Source organism: Periplaneta americana, chromosome 14, assembly GCF_040183065.1.
Source record: "Periplaneta americana isolate PAMFEO1 chromosome 14, P.americana_PAMFEO1_priV1, whole genome shotgun sequence".
Taxonomy (NCBI): Eukaryota; Metazoa; Arthropoda; class Insecta; order Blattodea; family Blattidae; genus Periplaneta; species Periplaneta americana.
In genome coordinates, this window is record NC_091130.1 from 70,557,476 (window position 1) to 70,580,811 (window position 23,336).

The 23,336-nt window shown below is 35.6% G+C and overlaps 1 protein-coding gene across 2 annotated transcripts in view; it reads left to right on the forward strand.

Moving 5' to 3' along the window:
• Positions 1 to 23,336, forward strand: part of Snrk (SNF related kinase) — a 238,584-nt gene that overhangs the window by 135,713 nt on the left and 79,535 nt on the right. The window lies entirely within an intron of this gene.

Genomic DNA, 23,336 nt, shown 5'->3' on the forward strand with positions numbered 1-23,336 from the left:
ATTCAAGTCATCATTTGTATTCTGTTATCGTTTTATAACGATATGAATAATAATAATAATAATAATAATAATAATAATAATAATAATAATAATTATTATTATTATTATTGTATCTCCAGTGGGGGGTTAGCCCTATTTTACATATGTATGTTAGGGCTATAGTTTTATACACAAAACAGATAAGCATAAAGAGAAATGGAAAAGAAAATTAAATTAGCTTATGCGATGTAAACAAAACATAAACAATCCGTAAATTAGGCATTGCGATTGCAAAACAAATATCAGTTATCAATTTGAAACATACAAAAACATTAACAACACACATACGTAACACTTCTATAACACAAATATGCAGCTTTCCATACCATACATCATAAATTAATACACAATAGTCACACAAACACAATCAAACTATAATTACGACATTGCGACGATATCAAGCATCCCATAACTGACTCTCATACATAACAAATCAAGCATCCGTTGCAACACATACACTTCAACATAGTAACCACACTTTTAAAAGTTACAAATTTGGCTCCAAGAAGAATAAATAGGACACTGTTACTAATTACTATTCTTCTACAATTTCTTAAATACATCTGTAATAAATCTGTGAAATTCCGATATGAATAATATTCACGTTTTTTATATTGTTATCGTTCTTTAGCGATATAAATAATATTCAAGTTATCATTTACCCTATATTCTGTTTTCCTTCATTAGCATTATAAAATAATATTCAAGTTATTTATATTGTTATTGTTCTTTCGCAATATAAATAATCTGTATTTTATGTAGGTAATTATTATAACACAAATAAACATCTTTCTTTGTAAAATAGGTTACTTTATTTAGATAATTAAACACGTATTATGTAATATCTTATATTAATTAAACAAACCGATATTTATAATTTATATTGTGTTATCGTTCTTTAGTGATACTGTATAAATAATATTAAAGTTATTTATATTGTAATCGTTCTTTAGCGATATAAATAACATAAATTTAATATTAGGTTTGGAAAAATCCAGTTGCATAATACTGCTATTAGTTTTTCTTTTTGTATTATTACATTATACTATCTTGAACCACAATAAAATGAAAAGGAGTAACGAGGAATTGAACCTGAGACGTTGACATCTAAATTCCGACGTTCGTCCGCTGAGCTACGAGGGCAAAAGTGTGGAAACATTTTCGGAAAAATTGGCCCAATCACACTCTAAGATTTTCTGATGATTCGTAGAAGCTAGTCCAGGATGCGGGGGGCAAAGGCTAATTGAGATTTCCCGATCTCTGATAGGGTCAAACATCCTGATAGAATTAATATTTAACCCTTGCCGTGACTTTCGGTGAAGTCCGGAGGGCCCAATTAGTCAAATCCACTCTCCTCATCTCCACGCTTGGGTCCTCTGGAATTTAATAAGATGCGAAAGAGATAGTGGTGTGCGGAAAGCAACGGGATGTTACCGCATTTAGGCCTATCCTTCCCAAGAAAAACTGCAAACATGAACAAAGGAAGCTTTAAATAGAAGAAGAAGCATCTTCTGCGGACCTCTGGAAAAAGAACTAAGGAAGAGACTAGTGAAGTGCTTTGTGTGGAGTGTGGCATTGTATGGGGAAGGAACATGGACATTACGACGAAATGAAGAGAAACGAATTGAAGCATTTGAAATGTGGATGTGGAGAAGAACGGTGCGTGTGAAGTGGACAGATAGAATAAGAAATAAAATTGTGTTTGAAAAAGTGAGTGAAGAAAGAATGATGCTGAAACTGATTAGAGACAGAAAAAGGAATTGGTTGGGTCTCTGGTTGAAAAGAATAATAGACGACATTAGGATATGTGGATCATATGCGGAGACTAAGAGGAAGGCAGAAAATAGGAAAGATTGGAGATTGCTGGGTTTGCAATGAAAGACCTGCCCATGGACAGAACACTTATGTATGTATGTTCAGAATGCCTGGAATATCGTGTCTAAAAACAGTCGCTATTTGCATAGACTAGTCAATTCCATGCCCACTCGACTGCAAGATGATCGAGATAAGAGGAAGATAGGCTAAATATTGAATTGTGGCTTTTTGTTTTGTTTTTTGAACGCTTAATTGTTTGAATGTTTTAAGGCCGACGCCAGTAAATTTGTTTTGTTTATGCCCCGAAAGATATTTTTATTGAGAATAAAATCTTTTTTCTTTCCATTTGCAGCCACAATATCATAATGATAAAGTCATGGCATAATATATTAATGAACCTGATGTTAATTACTAAAATAATCGTAAAAGAAAAAGGAGCCATTATGTATAGTTTGTCTCTCTCAAAAACAGAACAAAAAAGAACATAAAAAGCACGTGGTTGTAGTCGAACGCAGGACCTCATGAATAAGAGGCCTGAACGCTACCATTATGCTATCGATAACACACAGAATACTACAAACTGTAGATATCAGGCAACGTGGTCCAACAACATGTAACATCGCCTGTCTCCGAATTGTAGCGAAGATACCCGAAGGGAACTTTGTTCCAGGAGAGCGGCCACTTTTTCTTTTGACAGCTGTACATAAGTATTATGGAAAATGAATCGTATGCCAATCAATGTTAACAATATTACGCACATTTGACTTGATAAGTAAGAATCTATGTTAATTTCACTGGTGTGGGACAAGGCAGTTATTCATTTAAAGTGTGAGTTTCGAATCTCTCTCACTCAAAGTAAATACTGGCGTCTCCACCAATTGTGCTTGACTAACCAAAATTTTCATATCTACATTGCTTTTCTGTTATTTATTTTCATTGAATCGTGGAAATAATATTACGACGCGAAACTCTGGTTTCATTAGAAATAGTTGGGGAAAAAATAGTTTTCACTAGACATTAGTTAGTATTTGCCATTTCTTTTCTGTTACTTTCTACTCATGCTTGTACTATATATACATTGCTTTATCGAGAAACTAGTGCTGACTGCAAGTAAGATAACTGAATTGGACACTGTTAGACGAATTACGTACTAAATGCAACGTGTGCCTACGAGACAATGATCTGTGTACAGACATTTCTGTGGCCGTGACAGTTCAACCGTGGAGGTGCTAGCGGTATTGGTATTCGAGAATACCACTTCGACCTCCATTTGTAACAAGGAAAATGTTTCTTCTTAACAAATAAGTAGCACATATTTAGTACTTACTACACGTTTCAACTAATGAAGCATATTTTACATTGGCGTGTGTCATGTGGCATTACCGTCTATTAGATATAGACGCAAATTCACAAGGTACAATTATAGACATTGAGTGTTTATACACTTAAAATATGAAAATAGAGGTGATAAAAATCACTAAATTTACACAGTTTCCTTCTTTACAATTTACTATTGCTAGCCACTTTTGAGACATTTTGTAACTCATTTCTGTAGTTTGAATTGTACGAGGGTCATTTCATAATTAGTTCATGACACCTGTATTATATCAGCCAATAAAGTTGCAGGAATGGAAATACTATATGAAGAGTCCACTGCAAGAATGATGGATGTCATTTGGAATACATTTTGTAGGAGAAGCAATTGAAAGTTTGAAATGCTTAGCGCTCAAAGCTTAACTGTGTTTTTCCGATCATTACGGGACAATGACTATCAGTGTTAATGTCATATAACTCTGCATGTACATTCTATATGTCTTAAGCTATGCGTTGACAGTCTTGGTTCATTTTCGACAAGAAAGTGACATCCATCATTCTTGCAGTGGACTCTTCATATGCTATTGAAGTTCACTGGAATGTGCTTCGCAATGCTAGTACCACAGGCTAGTATATACAGTCACGAAACTTGAGTTTAAGAGGGTACTAGAAACAAGACTGTGCAGGTACTATTTCGCATTGTCTGTAATGAGGCGATAGTAGCGATTCTAGTGGTTAGCAACTATCTATGGATGCTTATTTACTACGTATTGAGCTTCGTGACTATATACTAGACTGTGGTAGTACCAAATTGGGTTCGGGTACAGAAGGGAATTGGTAAGAGAAATTAAAAGATGCGTAAATAGAAATTATTGTTTTATTATGCACAAAAGGAAACAAAATAAAATACTCACAGCTAACACTCTTCAAAATAATCCCCCAAACACACATCTTTGCCAACAATGATGCAAACGTTGAATACCATCGGCTGTGTGCGATTTCGTCTGTGTATCACCTCTCGTCGAAACGCTATTAAGATGTCCTCTCTCTTTGAAAATTACTTCCGATGCAGCGGCTTCTTCAATTGCGGAATGAAATCAATGTCGCATGAACTGAGATCAGGCGAGTAGGGAAGGTCTTCCAAAATCTCCTACTCCCACCGCTGCAAAAGGTTCCTAACAGAAGCTGCAGTGTGGGCTGTTGCGTTATCATGGAGGATTATGGCATTGTTCAGCAATGCTGGACGTATCCTCCGAATTGTACGACGCAGATGGTACATCAGGAATGATCTGTAGTATTGGGCATTGACAGTGTGGCCCTTACGAACAGGATGACACTCCAGAACATCTTGGCTGTCATACTCCAAAATGATCATGACTTTTGTGGGTGATGGATTCTGTCTAAACCTGTGTCTTCGCGGTGAACCAGGATGACTCCATTTGTTTGACTAACGCTTTAGTTCAGATTCATACGCTCATGCCCAGGTCTCATCAATTACAACGCACTATCACCCAATGCTTCTCGTAGCCCAGAATGACACTGACGAACATTTCTGCCACGAAGAAATGCAATTTTCACGTATGACCGCTGTCCAATTTTACTTACATCCGTCTTCGAGCACAGCCTCTAGCATACTAACTTTTTCGTGTGCTGTTAACCACCAATGCACACAGACGTAATCTGGCGGTGGAATTCCGTACAGTGCAGTGTACAACAGGTTTTCAAACGATATACGGAACTAACCACATTTTAGTTTATTCGTAAGATATAATATAGTTGCCATGACTTATGAAATTACTCTCGTATATAGTCTACAGTCTACATTATAAATATCTTTTGAAGTTTTGTACTGTTAATTTTGTGGTGTTTATTGAAAAAAATACATGTTCGTAAACTAGTAATAATATAGTGTTACTTAAGATATTTCTGTTGTGAGCATTGAAATTGCAGCATTTATTTAATTAATGATTGTGTGTTTAATAAGAACTGCCTTTTAATTTATTATTATTATTATTATTATTATTACTAATACTATTATAGTTTTTAGAGTAGTTAGATCCTGTGCTGTGGATGGAGAATCGGCGTAGCTCAGTGGTGGAGCACTCAGTACGTAGAACTGAAGGTCCTGGAGCCGGAGCGAATTTTTCTCCATTAATAAAAATTATTATTGTTAATGCTGTTGGAGGAGGAGTAAGTTTAACTGTTAATAATAATAATAATAATAATAATAATAATAATAATAATAATAATAATAATAATAATAATATCATCTAATCTTCCTCAACTTGGTGAGGTTGCCAAAGACAAAGAATGTTAAACAGTAACATTTAAGGTGTGACATTAAAAATGTCTTACAAGAAGTTTGTTTACAATAAACTGAAATTTACAGTATATTGTAATGTTTTACAATAATGAAAATTTGCAGTAAAATAGAATGAGAAAATTCAACTGTAATTTGGATTGAAGTACAAGTCTCGCCGTAAAATCTGCAGAGAACCCTTCAAAGCTATCATAGAAATTTCCTTAATTGTTGTTGTTGGGATTCTAAATTTATGACAGAATGAGACGAATTGTTTTGTTATGGTCCCTCTAGCGCCCACCATTAATCCGATGACTTCTATATCCCTGAGTTTATATATTTTGTAATAAGGGATAGTTGGCTCATAAATTGTCCTTTTCTTTAGATTAAACTCCTCGGGTTGATTCTGATGCGTCTCGAATCTGATGGTCGGATCCAGAGTGTAACCTTTTGTCTCTCCATGTTTAAAATATGTTATATCAATTCGCCGAAGACTTCCGGTATCCACTATTCCATGTACCTCTTCATAAGTAGTGTAGCCATTGGACTTAAGGCATGTTGCGATTACAGACTTGATCTTATGATGCCTGCTGTTACGAAGAGTTTTGCCAAATAGGCATTAACCCAAGACATGAGCATCGCCTACAGTGGTTATTGTCTTGAGTTCTGCCTGGAACAGCTCGTACAGGAGCAACATTATCGGTCATCTTCAGCGCATCTCTTCACTCGGAGCTAAAAAGGCTTGTATGATGTCTGACCCAGCTGTTTACGGGAGTGAAGTCTTGATATAAGCTGACTCCTTTACCTTTTTGTGGCAGTTAACACCATTTATTAAATCCTTCAGAGCGCAAAATTTTCCTGAGTTTCCTTGAGTCAATTAGTCCTCTTTTGTTCTTAATGGTGTCTGGAAAGATCAAATTGTTATCCATTCCGAGGTTACTTTTCAATTCACTCTCTAAATCTCGTGTTGGCAATATATTATCTGATCTCATCAGAAGTTGACAATTGTTAATTTTTTGAAGGACTGCCTCCCATGTAGTTCGTATAGACCAAGGCCTTTATATTTACTGCCATAGTAAATCATTGGATATGGAGTATCTGTAGGTAAACATAGTATTTCTTTTTGTGTTGTTTTAATCATTTTATCTGCGTCTTGTAGGAAACAAATTTGAATTTTTTCGAGAGGGATTGAGAAAAAGTGGTACATTAATATCGGGCAGATTGAAGAGTTAAAGATTTTAACTTAGAAAGCATGATGGAAATATTCAGATTGTCAATTAATATAGATAAACACAATATAATATTTGTTACTCAGTCAAATGGCAAATCAATGTAAAATAATGACTTATATGGTCATTAAGTTTTATATACATGAATTACAAATTGCAAACGTTTTCGCCCATTCAGGCATCTTCAGGCACAATTATACAATATCTCAATATCAAACTGTGTAGCCATTACATTGGTGGTAGATAAACTGTTTAAGATTAATGATGTACAAAACATCTCCATAATTAAAATGTAATATTACAGGTCATAAAATTAAAATAATGTTAAAAACCACGTAGTGTTGTAATTAAACTTCATAATATTCTGTGGAACTCTTGTTCAGTAGAGTCCAATGAGTGATGAATTATGTCTGAAATATATAAATAATACGAAATAGAAATAGGAATTATCAAATGTAAAAGTGTAATCGGATTGAATAATTGAAAGTACTCACGTCGTTTGAACGTGGAAACTGTATAGATCACTATAAAACAATCTATGTTTGAAGTAGTTATCTGTAATGAAATAATAAATAAATAAAAATTTTGAAGAATTTGGAAAACTAATTGGAAGACTAAATTATGGACGTACTTGCGTAGACGTGAGACGACCTGCTGCTGTTGGAACTGTAGCTACAGTATTTAATTTGGAGGTCTTTTAGAATTTCGAGTAGTTTATGTTTACCTGAGTCGTGTTGCCTTCCTGTAAGGAGAATATTAACTCTCTTAGTTTTTCCAGAGCTGCGGTGGATGATAAAGATTTTCGAAAATGAGCGTGACCGATGTTACCGACAGTGTCCCGTCCATTCAGGATATTGAAAAAGGGCATACATAACCCGTCTCGTCCCAGAATCAACCGAGTAGTCCCGACGTAATTTTCGGTGCGGTAATGCAATAATCCAACTCGTCCCCACCTACTTATGTGAGGACGGCAATGAACCTCCGGGTTTCTTAAAAGTCGTAAGTAAGAAAGACATTTCTCTTTTGCCTCTTGATCGCAACAAACAACCACTTATTATCTCCCTCTCCTTACTGTGTACGCTAAATTAAAATTAAATTATGGTTTATTTAACGACGCTTGCAACTGCAGAGGTTATATCAGCGTCGCCGGTGTGCCGGAATTTTGTCCCGCAGGAGTTCTTTTACATGCCAGTAAATCTACTGACATGAGCTTGTCGCATTTACACACACTTAAATGCCATCGACCTCGGCCGGGATCGAACCGGCAACTTCGAGTATAGAAGGCGCGTATAACCTTGTTACATTTCGTTTTACTACCGGCCATTGCATAAATATATCTTCACAGAACGCAAAATTACTGCAAGTACAGATCACACTAAGCTAGCAAATGTATTTTACCCGCCTCGTAGACCATCCTTCCCTCTCCTGCCCCGCTACCTCTAGAAGCGACCCCTCTACACCCCGTGCCACTCTCTTTTAGCTGCCCATAAGTTTCGCGGACAGTACTTCTCGGGGCGTTAATCCTATAGCCCAGCTCGTCTCGGGTATGTAAGAAGAGGTGAAACCAGATAAAGACAAAATGAATGGGTTATTTATGAAAGGGCCTAAGTCGCTAATTTTGTGAAAATGAGCTTTTAATGGAATACTGCTCTCTGGGTGTAGATACATCGATTTAGATATGAAGAGAACTAAGTTTCGCACTCTAATGCTTAGTATTATGACCTAGAATTTGGCGTTTGATTTTGAAAGGAACTAAGTCAATGACTTAGATCGTTTCAAAACTAAATATAAGTTTTCAGCATGTGGCATCACTGAAATGTTAAAAAAGGCATTCGATTTTTTTTTCTCTTATATTGCTAGTTTGTCATTGTTGGGTAAGCGAATTGGTTATTCTGTATTGCAGTTGAGAGTTTATTATATCTGTACGGAAATTCACGATGAATAGTGAGATTGATAAAAAGAGAAAGAAAGGTGTAACAAACATTTGTGATTATAAAGGCGAAAAAATCAAACGTGCAAGGCTGTACACAAAAGGAGAAGTGAAAAGTTCTATAAGTGCATGAAAGAAACCGAGAAAGTGTGTCATAACGATGAACTTGTGCTAGGTCTTTGCTTTGACTTTATGCAAAACATTAGTTTACCAAACATCCCCGTCCAGGACCTATTTTACCTCCGCCAGCTATCGGTTTTTCCTTTCTGTATACCTACACAAATTTGAAGGATGGTAAAACATATTTCTATCTTTATCATGAGGGAGAGGCTAAGAAAGGACCTGATGAAACTTCCTCGTTTCTTTTGCGCTACATAAAGAACAATGTCCCTAGTACAGTAAAAGAACTTCATCTCTATAGTGATATTGTGGAGGGACAAAACAAGAATCACACATTGTTACGGTTTTGTCTGGGCATGACTGATTTAAATATGTTTGAGAAAATCATGCATAGGTTCCCTATAAGGGGACATTCATCGGGATTTCGGTCACATAAAGAAAGTCTTGAAGAAGCATGATCGCTATTATACACCAAAACAAATATGTGACATGATAATATCATCAGCATACCCTGGAAAATTCAAAGTTCATATGGTGCAACCTCAATACTGTTTTCAATTTAAGTACTGGTGGCCCAAATACTACAAAAAAAGTTGTAACTCCTTAGAAACTAGTGGTCCTGAGACAGCTAGGGACAAGAGAGAGTGTTTTACGATCAGTAAATTCATGAAGTTTCAGTATGATCAGAGCGGGTAGAACGCTCTGGTATGATCATTAAAAAAAAGGTACAATCATTGCTTCAGAGTTTATTGGCGGATTTCAACAAACATTTTTACTTGGTTTACGAGGCTCTACAGTAATGTTGCCCATTCAGAATGCGTATCCAAATGGAAAGATGGAGATCAAGGAAGAGAAGATAGAAGACATAAAGAAAACAATGAGGTATATAAATGACGAAAACAAAGAATGGTATGAAGAAATAATTGCCTGGAACCAGTCTTAATTCTGGACACACAGTAATGTTGCCCATTCAGATTGCGTATCCAAATGGAAAGTTGGAGATCAAGGAAGAGAAGATAAAGACATAAAGAAAACAATGAGGTATATAAATGAAAACAAAGAATGGTATGAAGAAATAATTGCCTGGAACCAGTCTTAATTCTGGACACACTTCCATCGCAGTACAGATGCGCGGAATTAAATGGACACCATGAGCGAATAAAATAAGTTCAATTTTCACAAAAATAGTATATAAGTTGTTTTCCCTTGAAAAAATAAAGTATTATTTAAAAAAAATTGGTCATTAAATATTCGTTTATGAAAGGGCCTAAGTTTTCAGATTTCAAAATTTTTTTCTAAAATAAAATATAACCAGGAAAATGTTAATACCTGACTGGTCAAATTCGTTTCAAAGTAGAATTTATGATAAAATTTTTATTTCAGCCTTAATTTCAAAATTTCAGCCTATAAGCAGTTTTTATTAAATTGCCAACAATTTAGTATTCATGACTTAGGCTCTTTCATAAATAACCCATTCAAATATTCCCTCCTACTTTGTGCAAACTTGGGACTGCGCTACCATTTTATAGGTTGGTATGGTTAAAAGTGTTGTCTTTCATGAGTAAAATAGTGTCCATTTTATAAAAAATTCCATGACATAATGAAATTACTTAAAAATAAATAAAAGTCACACACTTAAAAAGTAAACAAGGTCTCATTTTAACTGTAATTGTGCGACATTATCCGTACAAATTGCAGGCGTGAGTATTCCCCATTCTTATACTTGACCAGGCACTGTTCTGATAAATCCAACTTTTTGCGGTTATGAAGCGGATGTTTAACATGGTCATTTATACTGTTACACTTAACATACAATGTAGGTATTTGATTGAAAGTCAAGTAGAGTTTTTATAAAAATGGCTATGGAAGGATGTGGAGAGTAGAAAGCATTGACAAGGTGTGAGTGAAAGGACTCACAAGCATTTGTAGTTTTGGTCAGTGCAGCGGAAAAATCAGCCTATATTGTCGGTGGGAATGACTAAAACGGAAACAAATACAGTAAGTGTTCGTCAAATATTCTTTTACTTCCCTGACTCAAGATTTCACACAGTTGCGATATGTTGTATTGAATAGATATTGATAGATCTACAGGAAATACAGACGCAGATATCGGTGTCTACTGTGTGGTTGACGAGAAACGCAGAATTGCCGACACTAACAATCGCATCTTTCGCAGGTGCATGAGAATTGGTTTAACCCGTGAACATTTCTCTCAATCATGTGTACGAGTAGTCGATGCATGAGAATTGGAATTGGAAATATATTTAAGCCGGGGACGAGACGGGCTGTTTATTTACAGACCGGGGACGAGAGGCGCTTCGCCGTCGAAAAATGAATTTGAAAAGTACTTCGGGCAATGGAAGGACCGCTGGGACGAGTGTGTGAAGTCAGAAAGAACTTACTTCGAAAAACATATACTTTTATCAGACCTTGTATGTATAAAAAACATTCCATTACAGTTTGTTCGAGTCACGTATGCCACATGTGCGAACATGGTGCAGCGCAAGAGATGTCTTAATTTCAGTTTGGCAAAAATTAAGATAGGTAAAGATAGATTGTGTTTGGTTAGTAGTATTGCTACTTTTTTTTTTTTTTTTTTTTGAGATCTTGGATTTGCACATATCTATTTTGTGTGTATAAAAAGATAGGCAACTCTGTGTTTATATTTTGATAAGTAACTTTTGCATGTGTGATCTGACACCTGATACAAGTGGCTGATAGGGAGTTAATAGTATTACTTTCGTCGTTTGTATCTATCACTGAAAAACACAATTAAATTTCACATATTGATAAGTTTTAAAGTCATTTAAAGCGTTTAATAACGTTGTATGAATGTATTTTTGTAACGAAGGGTACCACTTTTCCGGCTATATAGAATAGATGGTTTCACTCATATCTCATAGATAGGAAACAGGAAGTTGAAATCAATACAACTATGAAGTCTGCATCGACATGGGGAACTATTAATAATGGAATTCCTCAAGGATCAATATTAGGTCCCCTACTTTTTCTAGTGTTTATAAATGATCTTGCCCCCCTAATAAAAGATGTAGGTCATCCCATATCATTTGCAGATGACACAAGTATAGTAATTACAGCCAATAACTCCAACACATTCCAATCTTCAACAGAGGAAATTATCTTCAAAATATGTGACTGGTTCTCAGTCAATAAATTGGTATTAAATTGTAACAAAACTAACATAATTCAATTTAAATCCTGCGCAAATTCAACCTCGCAAACTTCTAGCGCAATAATTAACAACAGATCCCTATTAGAAACAACGACAACCAAATTTCTTGGCTTAAAAATCGATAATGTGTTAAATTGGAAAAATCATATTAAAGAAATTACCCCCAAACTAAATTCAGCTTGTTTTGCTATTAGAACTATGCAAAAGATAGTAAATATCAATACCTTAAAAACAATATACTTTGCATACTTCCACTCGGTAATGAGTTTTGGTATAATATTCTGGGGAAATTCCACAGATAGTAACAGTACATTTCTATTACAAAAAAGAGTAATTAGAATAATAGTAGGTGCCAAATCTAGGGAATCTTGTAGGACTATTTTCAAAAAACTACAAATAATGCCCATGGCTTGTCATATCTTTTCATTAATAGTCTTCCTCATATGTAATCGTGAAAACTTTGTAACTAATTCAACAGTTCATAGCATAAATACACGTCAAAAAAATGACTTTCATACTCCATCGGCAAGTCTATCGTGCTATCAAAAAGGAGTGCGTTATATGGCAGTAAAATTTTTTAATAGCCTCCCTATCGATATAAAAAATGAAACTCAAAGCATAAGATTATTTAGGGCCAAATTAAAGAAGTACCTAATTTCTCACGCCTTCTATTCTGTAGGTGAATTCATGACATTCAATAACACTTCATGAAATTGATACTAAAACTATGTGTTGTACTAGTAGACTATATTGTAAATCTCGTCTGTATATATTTCATCTAGACTGTGACTATAAATTAAGACTTTATAATAGTATTAAGTTTTTTGACTTGTTCCATATTCTAGCTGTAAAACAATGTATGAATACCATGGAAAGTTAATAAATACAATACAATACAGCAAATTACCTAATTTCGACTCTGGTGTCCATACCTATGTTTAGCGCGTCTGGCCGCGAAACCAGGTGGCCCGGGTTCGATTCCCGGTGGGGACAAGTTACCTGGTTGAGGTTTTTTCCGGGGTTTTCCCTCAACCCAATATGAGCAAATGCTAGGTAACTTTCGGTGCTGGACCCCGGACTCATTTCACCGGCATTGTCACTATCTCATTCAGACGCTAAATAGCCTAGGATGTTAGTAAAGAGTCGTAAAATTACCTACTACTCGACTCTGGTTTCTACAAAATATATACTATTTTTTTAATGACTCGCTGCCATGTGTTGTAGGATTGAATATTATATGCGGTTTTTGTTCTGTCAGTGTTTTCAAACCGTTATTCTGCAACTATATATGTACACAGTATGTGTCCTCTGTGGTGAAGGCTTACTTTTCAGTATTACTCATGTATGTATCAAATTGGAATGATACAACGTTGTTAATTTTATTTTGGTCGCCACTACAAATCGTTCATTAAAACACGTCGACCTACTGGCGAATTTATTGATTTGTCAGCATCCCGGTTTTCCCGAACATTGTGTTATACGAATAGACGGATAGGCAAATCGGGCCAGTGAGTTGGAAAACACAGTGTCTTGATGTCCTTGACCCTTAAAATATCAATCTTCTAAAAGAGTGATTATATAATGACACGCAGCAGTTTGCGATAGATGATAAACGACGAAGAAGGGCGGGGACAAGTTTCATTGGATATTCGGACAGTTTTTTTACGTAGATTTCTTTCGCAAGTACTATATGTACTTTTTCATTCATTGTATTACATATTATATCTTACATGTGCAGTGTAGCTTTGAGTTGCGGAACAAGTAATAAATTATACAAAAATGTGTAACACTACATAGTAAGCAGATTAATTCAATTTACTAGCATAAACAATTCACCAGTTGAGTATAAAGTATGGGTGTGGAGAAGCATTGTAATAGTATTCGCCTACGCAGCCTATGAAACTGATATTACCAAGTGTTTCGCGTGCTGCTCGTGTGGTTTGCGAACAGAAATTGATTAGGAAACCTTTGTTCCAGGATTAACGTTGAATAACGTTAAATATTAGGTTTTGTATTACAACAGCTTTACATTTATATGAAAATAAAACCTTCATTGAAACATTGCTATATTTACATTATTTATTTACAGCACCCGAAGACTGTAAAAGCTTAGTCAATTTGGGTGATATGACCGTACACTCTATCTTTAGAATAAGTACCTATAGTAGATTGGGAATTATCTTTCTCTTCACGTTTACTTTTCCTTTAAAGTGTAATAGGCTATATTCTGCGCTACTGGTTCCTGCAGACATGTTTATGTGTGCGTGATGTCACTCGCTTGCTATTGTTGAGGTTATTGCGTGCTCTCAGCATAACATTTTTCTAAGCTAAACAAGAATGAGCCTAATTGTCCTAAACCATAAGAAATGGATCAAAACGGATTGCAGTTTTTGGAAAAGTCGTATTTATTAGCGTGTTTCACGCGCAGTATGTCCAGAGCCATCTTTTACGGTTTAACCATAGCAAGCTGTCGGGAGTCTTTAAAATTATATATATATTATTGTTTAAACTTTAAACAATGTAGGCATACACTTTTATTTTGGGGTTAAAATAAACATTATTTTGGATAGATGAAATAGATCAGTCTTCAGTCTTTCATTTACATATCATGGTATGTTGCTATAAATAAGCTATAGTATTAAGTTATTAGCATCTAAAATAAAGATGAAGATACTTCAGTGTTAAACAAGAATCTGTTCTTTTTATCCTAGTAACCGTCAACGTTAAAAATTAAAGTTTAATATCCGCATTGTTTCGTTTTACGAAAAATATTTATAACTCATTTTTTTTAGAAAGGAGAGCTCTCGTTTCTTTAGATTTTTATTGTTATCAGCTTTTCGTCTTTTGGAGCAATTATAATTGAAATTCTGTGGCTTTAGACCTCTAAACAATACTGATTATCAGATTTATACAAATAGCCTACTGTACGTATATACTATATTGAGCTGGATTCGAATCTTCGATAGTCTTTAAATTCAGTTTACATTAGGGTGACCAAATTATAGAAATTAAAATACTGGACACTGATGATGGCTTTGATGATGATGATGATGATGATGATATCATCATCATCATTATCATCATCAGTGCTGAGATACCTTTAACCTGCTCGGTGCTGTAAACGACGTAGCGACTATGTTCGTAGAGGAAAGAAAGAGACAGAATACCTTTACGATCCCATTCGGAAGCAGTGCTCGCGTGTTTACAGGTACAGTCGGATGAAAAATCTTATAGCAGGTGAATGAAACAGTTTCGATGTGTACTAATTTTTTTCATGATTTAGCAACATTTGCACTGGAATTTAACACAGTAAAGTTCATATCACTTTCAAAAGTAATTAAATAAAATACATAAATACAATATGCTTCTATGAATAACAAAACTAGTAATTACAATTTGGCAAACATAAATAAAATGTACTTCTATGCATAACAAATAGCAGTACACGCTCCTAATGTTATCGAGAACTGTTTCATAACATGATTGCATATAATTTTTGCGAAGGGTTGATTGACACGGGAATTTCCTAACTATGTATTTCTCCATTAAATCTTTAAAAGCCAAATTTTCAACTTTGAAAATGGGAATATTGGCACTTACCAACATTTTACACAGTTCCATAAAAAAACTCTTGTCGGGTACTTGTACTCCGTGACGTGGACGGGAATTCTTCCTATTGTGTTAAAACATGAATTTTCATATGTTCACTATGTCTTCTTGAATTACATTGTGATTGAACGAAATGTCTTTTTTTCCATTCTTATTTCCACATTTCATACTTTACAAAATATATTACACTCTGCCACACAAAAGTACTCGCAGCCAAATTCATTTACCAGTATTTGTTGCATGTTGTATTTTATTATTTTCGGCATATTTCTGAACAACGTAAGACCACATTCTGACTAACGCTTGTGCTCGTAACAAACTAAATGTTCAGGTACCTGAGTAAGGAAAACAACCTTCATGGGGCGACTTCCTTTGATATCGTATTCTCGTTGCGAGTGTACTCTATATTGTCATCAATATATATATATATATATATATATATATATATATATATATATATATATATATATAACGGTTTCTATATAGGAGTTCCACCATAACTTTCTATTACATTTTCCTACAATTAATATGAAATCCCGACAATATGTTTAATAACTCCACTAATCCTGATACTAATTTAACTCCAAACAGTCTATTTCTTCTTACTGATCTTAAATAACCACCGTCTGTTATTACTTCTTTAGATTGTGCACTCCACTCATTCCACTCCTGCATTCTGTTCTTTCTAGCATACAGTTATTTGATCTATAATTATTGTCTTTGTCTTCCTACATTCCATCTTACTGTTCCTATTTTAGCCTTTTACATTTTATACGTTTCAAGTTATTGCGAGAAGCTACAATTTTTATACAGTATATTATTCTATTGTTCATTATTACTCTTTCAAAAATATATCATATATATATATATATATATATATATAACAAAATAATAGTATAATTTCATTTGTGGAAAATATATTCTCACCAAACTCACTATCACAAAAAACTTTCTCTGCGTTGTTTTTCTTTCGGGATTTTTACGTCTTCATTTGTGTGATACAATATGCTGACTGCGGACACTGCTGCTGCAGTATTTGTTCTGTTGAGTTTAATGGGGAAAGCGTTTAACACAAGTGATCAGGAGTCAAGGCAGATGCAAAGGAAAATTCTTGTAAGACGAAATCGAATTGCGTAAGCAATCTGCAGTAGGTTCCTGAATATAGACTACGATTAGCCTATACCGTAAAGAAAAGTCCGTTCATGAGCAGAAAAGGGCAGAAATGCGACAAAAGTAGAGCATTTTCTAAGAAATAACCAATAGACAATAAAAGACCGGGGGGGGGGGATAGGCTATATTAGTTCGTGTTGAAGTGAATCGAGTTTGTATTGCATCCTTCATTGCCTGTGATGTCTCAGAAAAAAAGACGACATTTCATCAACTTCCGAGCCCTAGTTATACGTAAGTAAAGACACTAGCGATTCGAATTATCGGCCAGTAGATATGCAGGAGCCCAGACCACATATAGATTGCTCATTCCTATGTTAAAATCGATTGCACTTTCAAGAGAACAACCTCCAGGATCGCCACCCGTTCGCCGTAAACGACCACGAGATGGCAGTACAGTCGCTAATGCAATTCAAATGGGAGTTATGACGTGACTCCTTATGTAACAACTAGATGGCAGCATAGTAAACCTACAAAAGTTGTTACCGTCAAAGCCTATAACGCAGAGCAGTCTGGGTAAATATGATCTAGGGCAGGACACAGCAAGCGAGTACGTGGTGAGTCAAAGTATCGTGTTTGCCTGGTTCTGCGTGTATATAGAAGTTTCACCCTGTTACTGACAGCAGGGGCGTATTTTGCGGACTACCGGGGCTACCGGCGGTAGCCCAAGGAAATTACAAAAGAAAAAGTTTATAATATAACATAATGTAATAATTTTGTATTATTAGTTTTACCATAGTAATTTAAATTAAAGTAATTGTTAGATTTATATGCGCTCTCTGCTCTCGAAAAGAAACAAGTTGTCAAGGCGGCATCGCTGGAGAAACCGCTTGCTACATGAGGTAGCCTGTGACCGTACCGCGCACGCTGTCCTGTCGCACAACTGCCCGTCCCCCCCTCTCCCTTCTGTTTCCATCGTGCAATGTAGGCCGGGTGAGTTGCCGCTCTCGTGATCGGTTTCTTCGCAGGTGCGAAGCAGCAATACGCTTAGTACGCTAGCTCATGAATGTGATTGTGTTCTTGCAGTGATTATTTTAAATCTGTGATTTGTTCGAGTGTCTAAGAGTTATATTAATTGTGAATTATTAAGTTTTTAATTTCCCAATTAAGTGATATTGTGAAAAATATGGCAGAACAAGTTTCTGGAGAGGTTTGTGTTGAAAATGACTGTGTAATAGAAGGTTTATTAAAAGTGCCTTTTAACCGTCGTACATAACAACGAGAAAGTTGAAATTGTGACAATGGAAAGACCAACTCCTGAGTTAAATTTGTCCATGGACGTAAAAGAAAAACCGAGAGTACACACGCCATTTCACTTCAACATCATATGGTAAGTGGAATTGGTTGTGTGGTACTTCTAAACTGTCTAAACTATTTTGCTGGCCATGTTTGTTATTTAGCCGCGAAACTAATGTGTGGTCAAAAGAGGGGTTTTCTAATATGAACTCCCTTCGAACGGCAGTCCTAGAATACGACAAATCAAAAGCTCATATTTGTAGTAGCATGAACTTTGCAAACTTTGGGAAGACAAGAATTGATTTACAGCTAGATAAGCAAAAAGCTCTACACATCAACCAACACAATGCTCTTGTGAAAAAAAAAATCGGGAGATTTTACTGCATCTTATTAATGCAGTCTGCTTTCTAGGAAAACAAGAATTGGCTTTTCGGGGTCATAACGAGAGTGTAGAATCAGACAATATAGGAAATTATATTGAATATTTAAGTTCCTTAAGTGAATTTGACCATTTACTGGCCAATCATCTTGAGAGTTCAACAGTATTTTGTGGTACTTCTCTTGCAATTCAGAATGACTTAATATTTGCTATAAGTGGGGTTATGATAAAGAACATAAAACCTTTTGTGGCCATTGTTGTTGATGAAACAAGTTACTGCTCTAATCAGAGTCAATTGTCCACTGTTTTAAGATACGTCGACAGTACTGCCAATGTTCAAGAACGGTTTATAGGATTCACAAATGTCAGTTCGGACAAAACTGCTGCTGCTTTGTTTCAGCATGTGGAAGGTGTTATAGCAGAATACAGTGTCGGCAATAAGTTAATTGCACAGACATACGATGGTGCTTCAGTTATGGCGGGAAATATTAATGGCTTAAAAACAAAAGTTCAAGGAAAGTATCTTCAAGCACTATTTGTCCATTGTTACAGCCACGTTCTCAATTTAGTTTTGCAACAAACTACTTCATCCATTCCAGAATGCCGCATTTTTTTCAAAACACTGTCGGGTTTAGCTGCATTTTTCTCATCATCTCCTAAAAGATCAGAAAACGCAAGGAATTTATGAACAAGAAACTCCCAAAAGTAGCACCAACTAGATTGAATTTTACATCTCGGCTTGTAAATACAGTAAAGGAATACAGAGAAAAACGGACTGCTTTCTTTAAAAATATCATTTGTAATGACTCTGAAGAAAACTGGGATGATGCTGTAAATGTGCAGGCTCAAGGATATTTGAATTTTTTCACACAGTTTCAGAATATATTTCTTCTTGAAGTCTATGTGCTAGAGTGTTCGCACATACTGATGTGCTCTACAATATTCTTCAGACAAAAAGTCTAGACATAGCATACTACTTGCAAGAGGTATCAAAGTTAAAAAAAAATACTATATTCGAGTTCAGACGTAGTGGGTTTCCGTCCATATGGAGTAATATGGAAAATGAAAATTCTTCAGCCAATACAATGGAACCACCATTAAAGCGAAGAAAAGGAGATGATGAATTGAAATACAGGCAGCTGTACTACAGCGTACTAGATCGTATGCACATGGAAATTACTGACAGATTTTCTGATTATGGAAAGCTTCAGTTCACACATCTTCTAGATTCTCAAAAATTTTCTGCTTATAGAGAAAACTTCCCGAATGAGGTACTAAACAAATTATTTCAGTCCTATAGCAGTAACTTTGATCAAGTACGTTTGAAAAATGAATTAAGTGTAATATATTCAGCAGAAGTCTTTGATTTTTCGAACAAACCTATCCATGAAATATTATCTGCCATATATGAAAACCAGCTGAACCAAGTTATTCCTGAAGTCCTTAAATTGGCAACATTAATTGTGACAATACCAGCTACGTCAGCATCGGTAGAAAGAACATTTTCTGCGTTGAAGAGAATAAAATCCTACTGTAGATCAACTCATACACAAGAACGTTTATCCGGCTTGGCACTAATATCCATTGAAAAGTAATTTCTACAGAAACTTTGCAAGTGGCCCAACTGTAATTTCAAGGACGAAGTCATCAACGTATTTTCGTCCCAATCAAGACGTCTGGAATTCACATAAATATGTAAGGAATTTTATTATAGGGATTTTAAAATATATTTTGTGTAATAATAGGGTCAGTGGTAGCCCAAACCCTTTAACCAGTATACGCCACTGACTGACAGATGTTCGCCGTTGATCCTAGGGCAGTAGGTAGCATTTTGTTGCATGTCGAGGTGTATGATGAGAATTTTGTATAAATGTAAGGTATAAATTTACAAACACAAACATGTTTTGTACTGTTCCTGGGATTTTGGTTAATAAAATGCATTACACAAAATTTGTATTAATTTATTTCTTTGAATTGAATTGAATTGAATTGAATTTAACGGAGGGTGGCACTATGGCCCAACACTGCGACCTGTTAAGATCTATTGCTCTGACCCTCTGGTGACGCATTCCCAAACCCACACCAGCTGACCAGACTAATGTTCTCTGTGTGCTCAGGTTTCGAGCAGGCAACCCCACTCGTCCCTAGGCCAGCACCCTCCATGCGTCGCCAGCCGGCGTTCGGTGAACTCTACGGAAAGATAACGAAATGAAGAAATGGTGACGGAATGATGTAAATGCCTAATTTGGGGGAAAATGGGGAAACCCCGAGAAAAATCCCAACTGCAACCTTGTCCGCCACAAGTGTCACTATGGATTTTTTCAATGAAACAAATCCCAGACCTGAACGGGAATCGAACCCGGGCCACCTGCATGATAGTGTGAAGGTCTGGCCATTTAACCACCGCAGAGATAGTTTGTTTCTTTAGAAATGGTATTATTTAAAACGTAGATATGTACTGAGGATGTATTATTTTACCTATGCGGAAAATACATATTTGTGTACAACAGTGAGAAGCCGTCACGAAACATCCAACATAAATCGAAACAGCATGCACTGATTTTTGTCCTTCCTGTCAAATTACTGAAAATGGACTTAACTCATTTTGGGAAAAAGTTCTTCAATTGTTCTTCCTCTGACGCATATCGTCAAATGAGATCATAGAGTTAGTATGTACCTCAATCAGAGGAATTTTATGTAAAAAAAAAACACGTGTTTATCTAAGACGCCATCTAGCCACCGGCGTAGCCCAGTCAGCTAAGGTGTTTGCCTACCGAACCAGAGTTGCGCTTGGACGCGGGTTCGATCCTTGCCTGGGCCGATTACCTGGTTGAGTTTTTTCCGAGGTTTTCCCCAACCGTAAGGCGAATGTCAGGTAATCTAATCCTGAGTCTCGTCTCGCTAAATACCATCTTGCTCTCACCAGTCCCACCGACGCTAAATAACCAAGTCATTGATAAAGCGTCGTTCAATAACCAAGTAAAAAAAAAAAGACGAGTGTTTTAGACTGTCGGTACGGATTGTGCCGTGTTTCGGGTCTTTATGGAAGAAGACATTTTCTCATGATGTTTCAGTAAGTATCTGGAACCTATACACACCTGGCGACGTGAAGAAAGTGGGGATCGACCCCGTTCAGAAAACTAGTTTCAACAGCCGAGGGAGGGGGGGGGGTGTTCAACGTACTGACCACACATTAACCCAGTAGTGGTTGGATTATCGTCCACCTCTGCCGAGAAAAATGGCTCTGGCTCTTTTAGTGTTATTTAACAAGCTGTATCAACTACTAAGTTATTTAGTGTCGATTAAATTGATGATAACGAGATGGTATTTGGCGAGATGAGGCCATATATTACCTGACATTCGCCTTACTGTTGGGGTAATCTTCCGAAAAAAACCCAACCAGGTAACCAGCCCAAGCAAAGCTTCGGATCAGCAGGCAAATTTCTCAGCTGACTTAGTGTCACATTGTAAAATATCTAAGACATAAGTATGTATGATAAATCCTAGAAATACACAACTAATGGAGTACTCAAAACAATTTTATTAGAAGAACACTATGAATTACATAAATATATTTTTAGTACATACTCTCTAAATTAGTTGCTTTTCGGACTGTTATAAGTCCGAAAAATTGAACTTTAGGGTTTTAATGTGCCAACATTGTTTCATTATGTTTATCAGATGGCGGCGAGAATATGGCAATTGCCTTTTATACTTATATTTACTTTTGCTTTATTTTATTTAATACAATTTAGAGAGCCTTTACTAAAAATTATTGTATGCACCACATACTCAAAACATGTAGCGGACTCATCCCATGTTTTGGACTTGGCTTATGCCTCGTCCAAAAACACTGAATTCATCTGCTAAAGCCTTATTTTGCGTACTTGATACATAAATAGCTATTATTTAATATTGGTAAAGGAATGAAAACTAAGAAATAAATTATTTTTATGGCACTGTTTAACATCATGTAATTAAAAACTAATAATTATTTTTAATTCAGTAAACAACTCCACATGAAAAAACCACTAAAGCAAGTGATTCTCCATTTTGTGCACTGTATTATATAATTAGGAACATTAAATTCAGACATTTGAGATGGGCAGGACACATAGCACATATGGCCGAATCCAGAAATGCATATGGAGTGTTAGTTGGGAGATCAGAGGGAAAAAGACCTTTGGGGAGGCCGAGACGTAGATGGGAGGATGCTATTAAAATTGATTTGAGAGAGGTGGGGTATGATAGAAACTGGATTAATCTTGCTCAGGATAGGGACCAATGGCAGGCTTATGTGAGGGTGGCAATGAACCTCCAGGTTTCTTAAAAGCCATATAAGTAAGTAAGTATTAAATATCATTACAAAAACGTAATAATTAGAATTGTATATTTAAAATCATTTTGGCTGAATATATCATTTAAAGATGGTGAATTGTTAAAGCGATAAAACGAGGCTAAATTTTCACGATCAGGTAATAAAATTTTGTTTAGAATTTGCAAGAAATTAATGATGATATTGATACCTAAGAGTACATAATTATAGTCTCTAGTACTCAATATTGTAAAGACAAAAATGTCCAGCTTTAACCGCATATGATTTGTAATTTTAAAATGTAGCGTAATTTTATTGTTGTAAATAATTTACAATTTTGTTGCTCTAATTCAGATTGTTGCTTATTGGCTGTATCAGATTAGATATCTATTGAATCATTGGTAGTTTCTAAAGTAAATGCATAACGTCTATGAAGACAACAGCCGAAAGGTCAAAATGCAGTTCTTGTGAATAATTGGATGGTAATGTGCAGTGCTTTTCTTCTGGAGAAAAAGGTGGTGGAACTCTGTGTAGAATATATTATAATGGCTAGGAGCTGTTACTATTCAGCACACAGGAATTTTGTCATTTTTAACCTCCTTTTCGCCAAACTTTAGGACTTTCAAGCCCTAAGCTGAGTTAAAAAAAAAAATTAATTATTAACACATTACTCGGTTTAGTGATGAAAAAT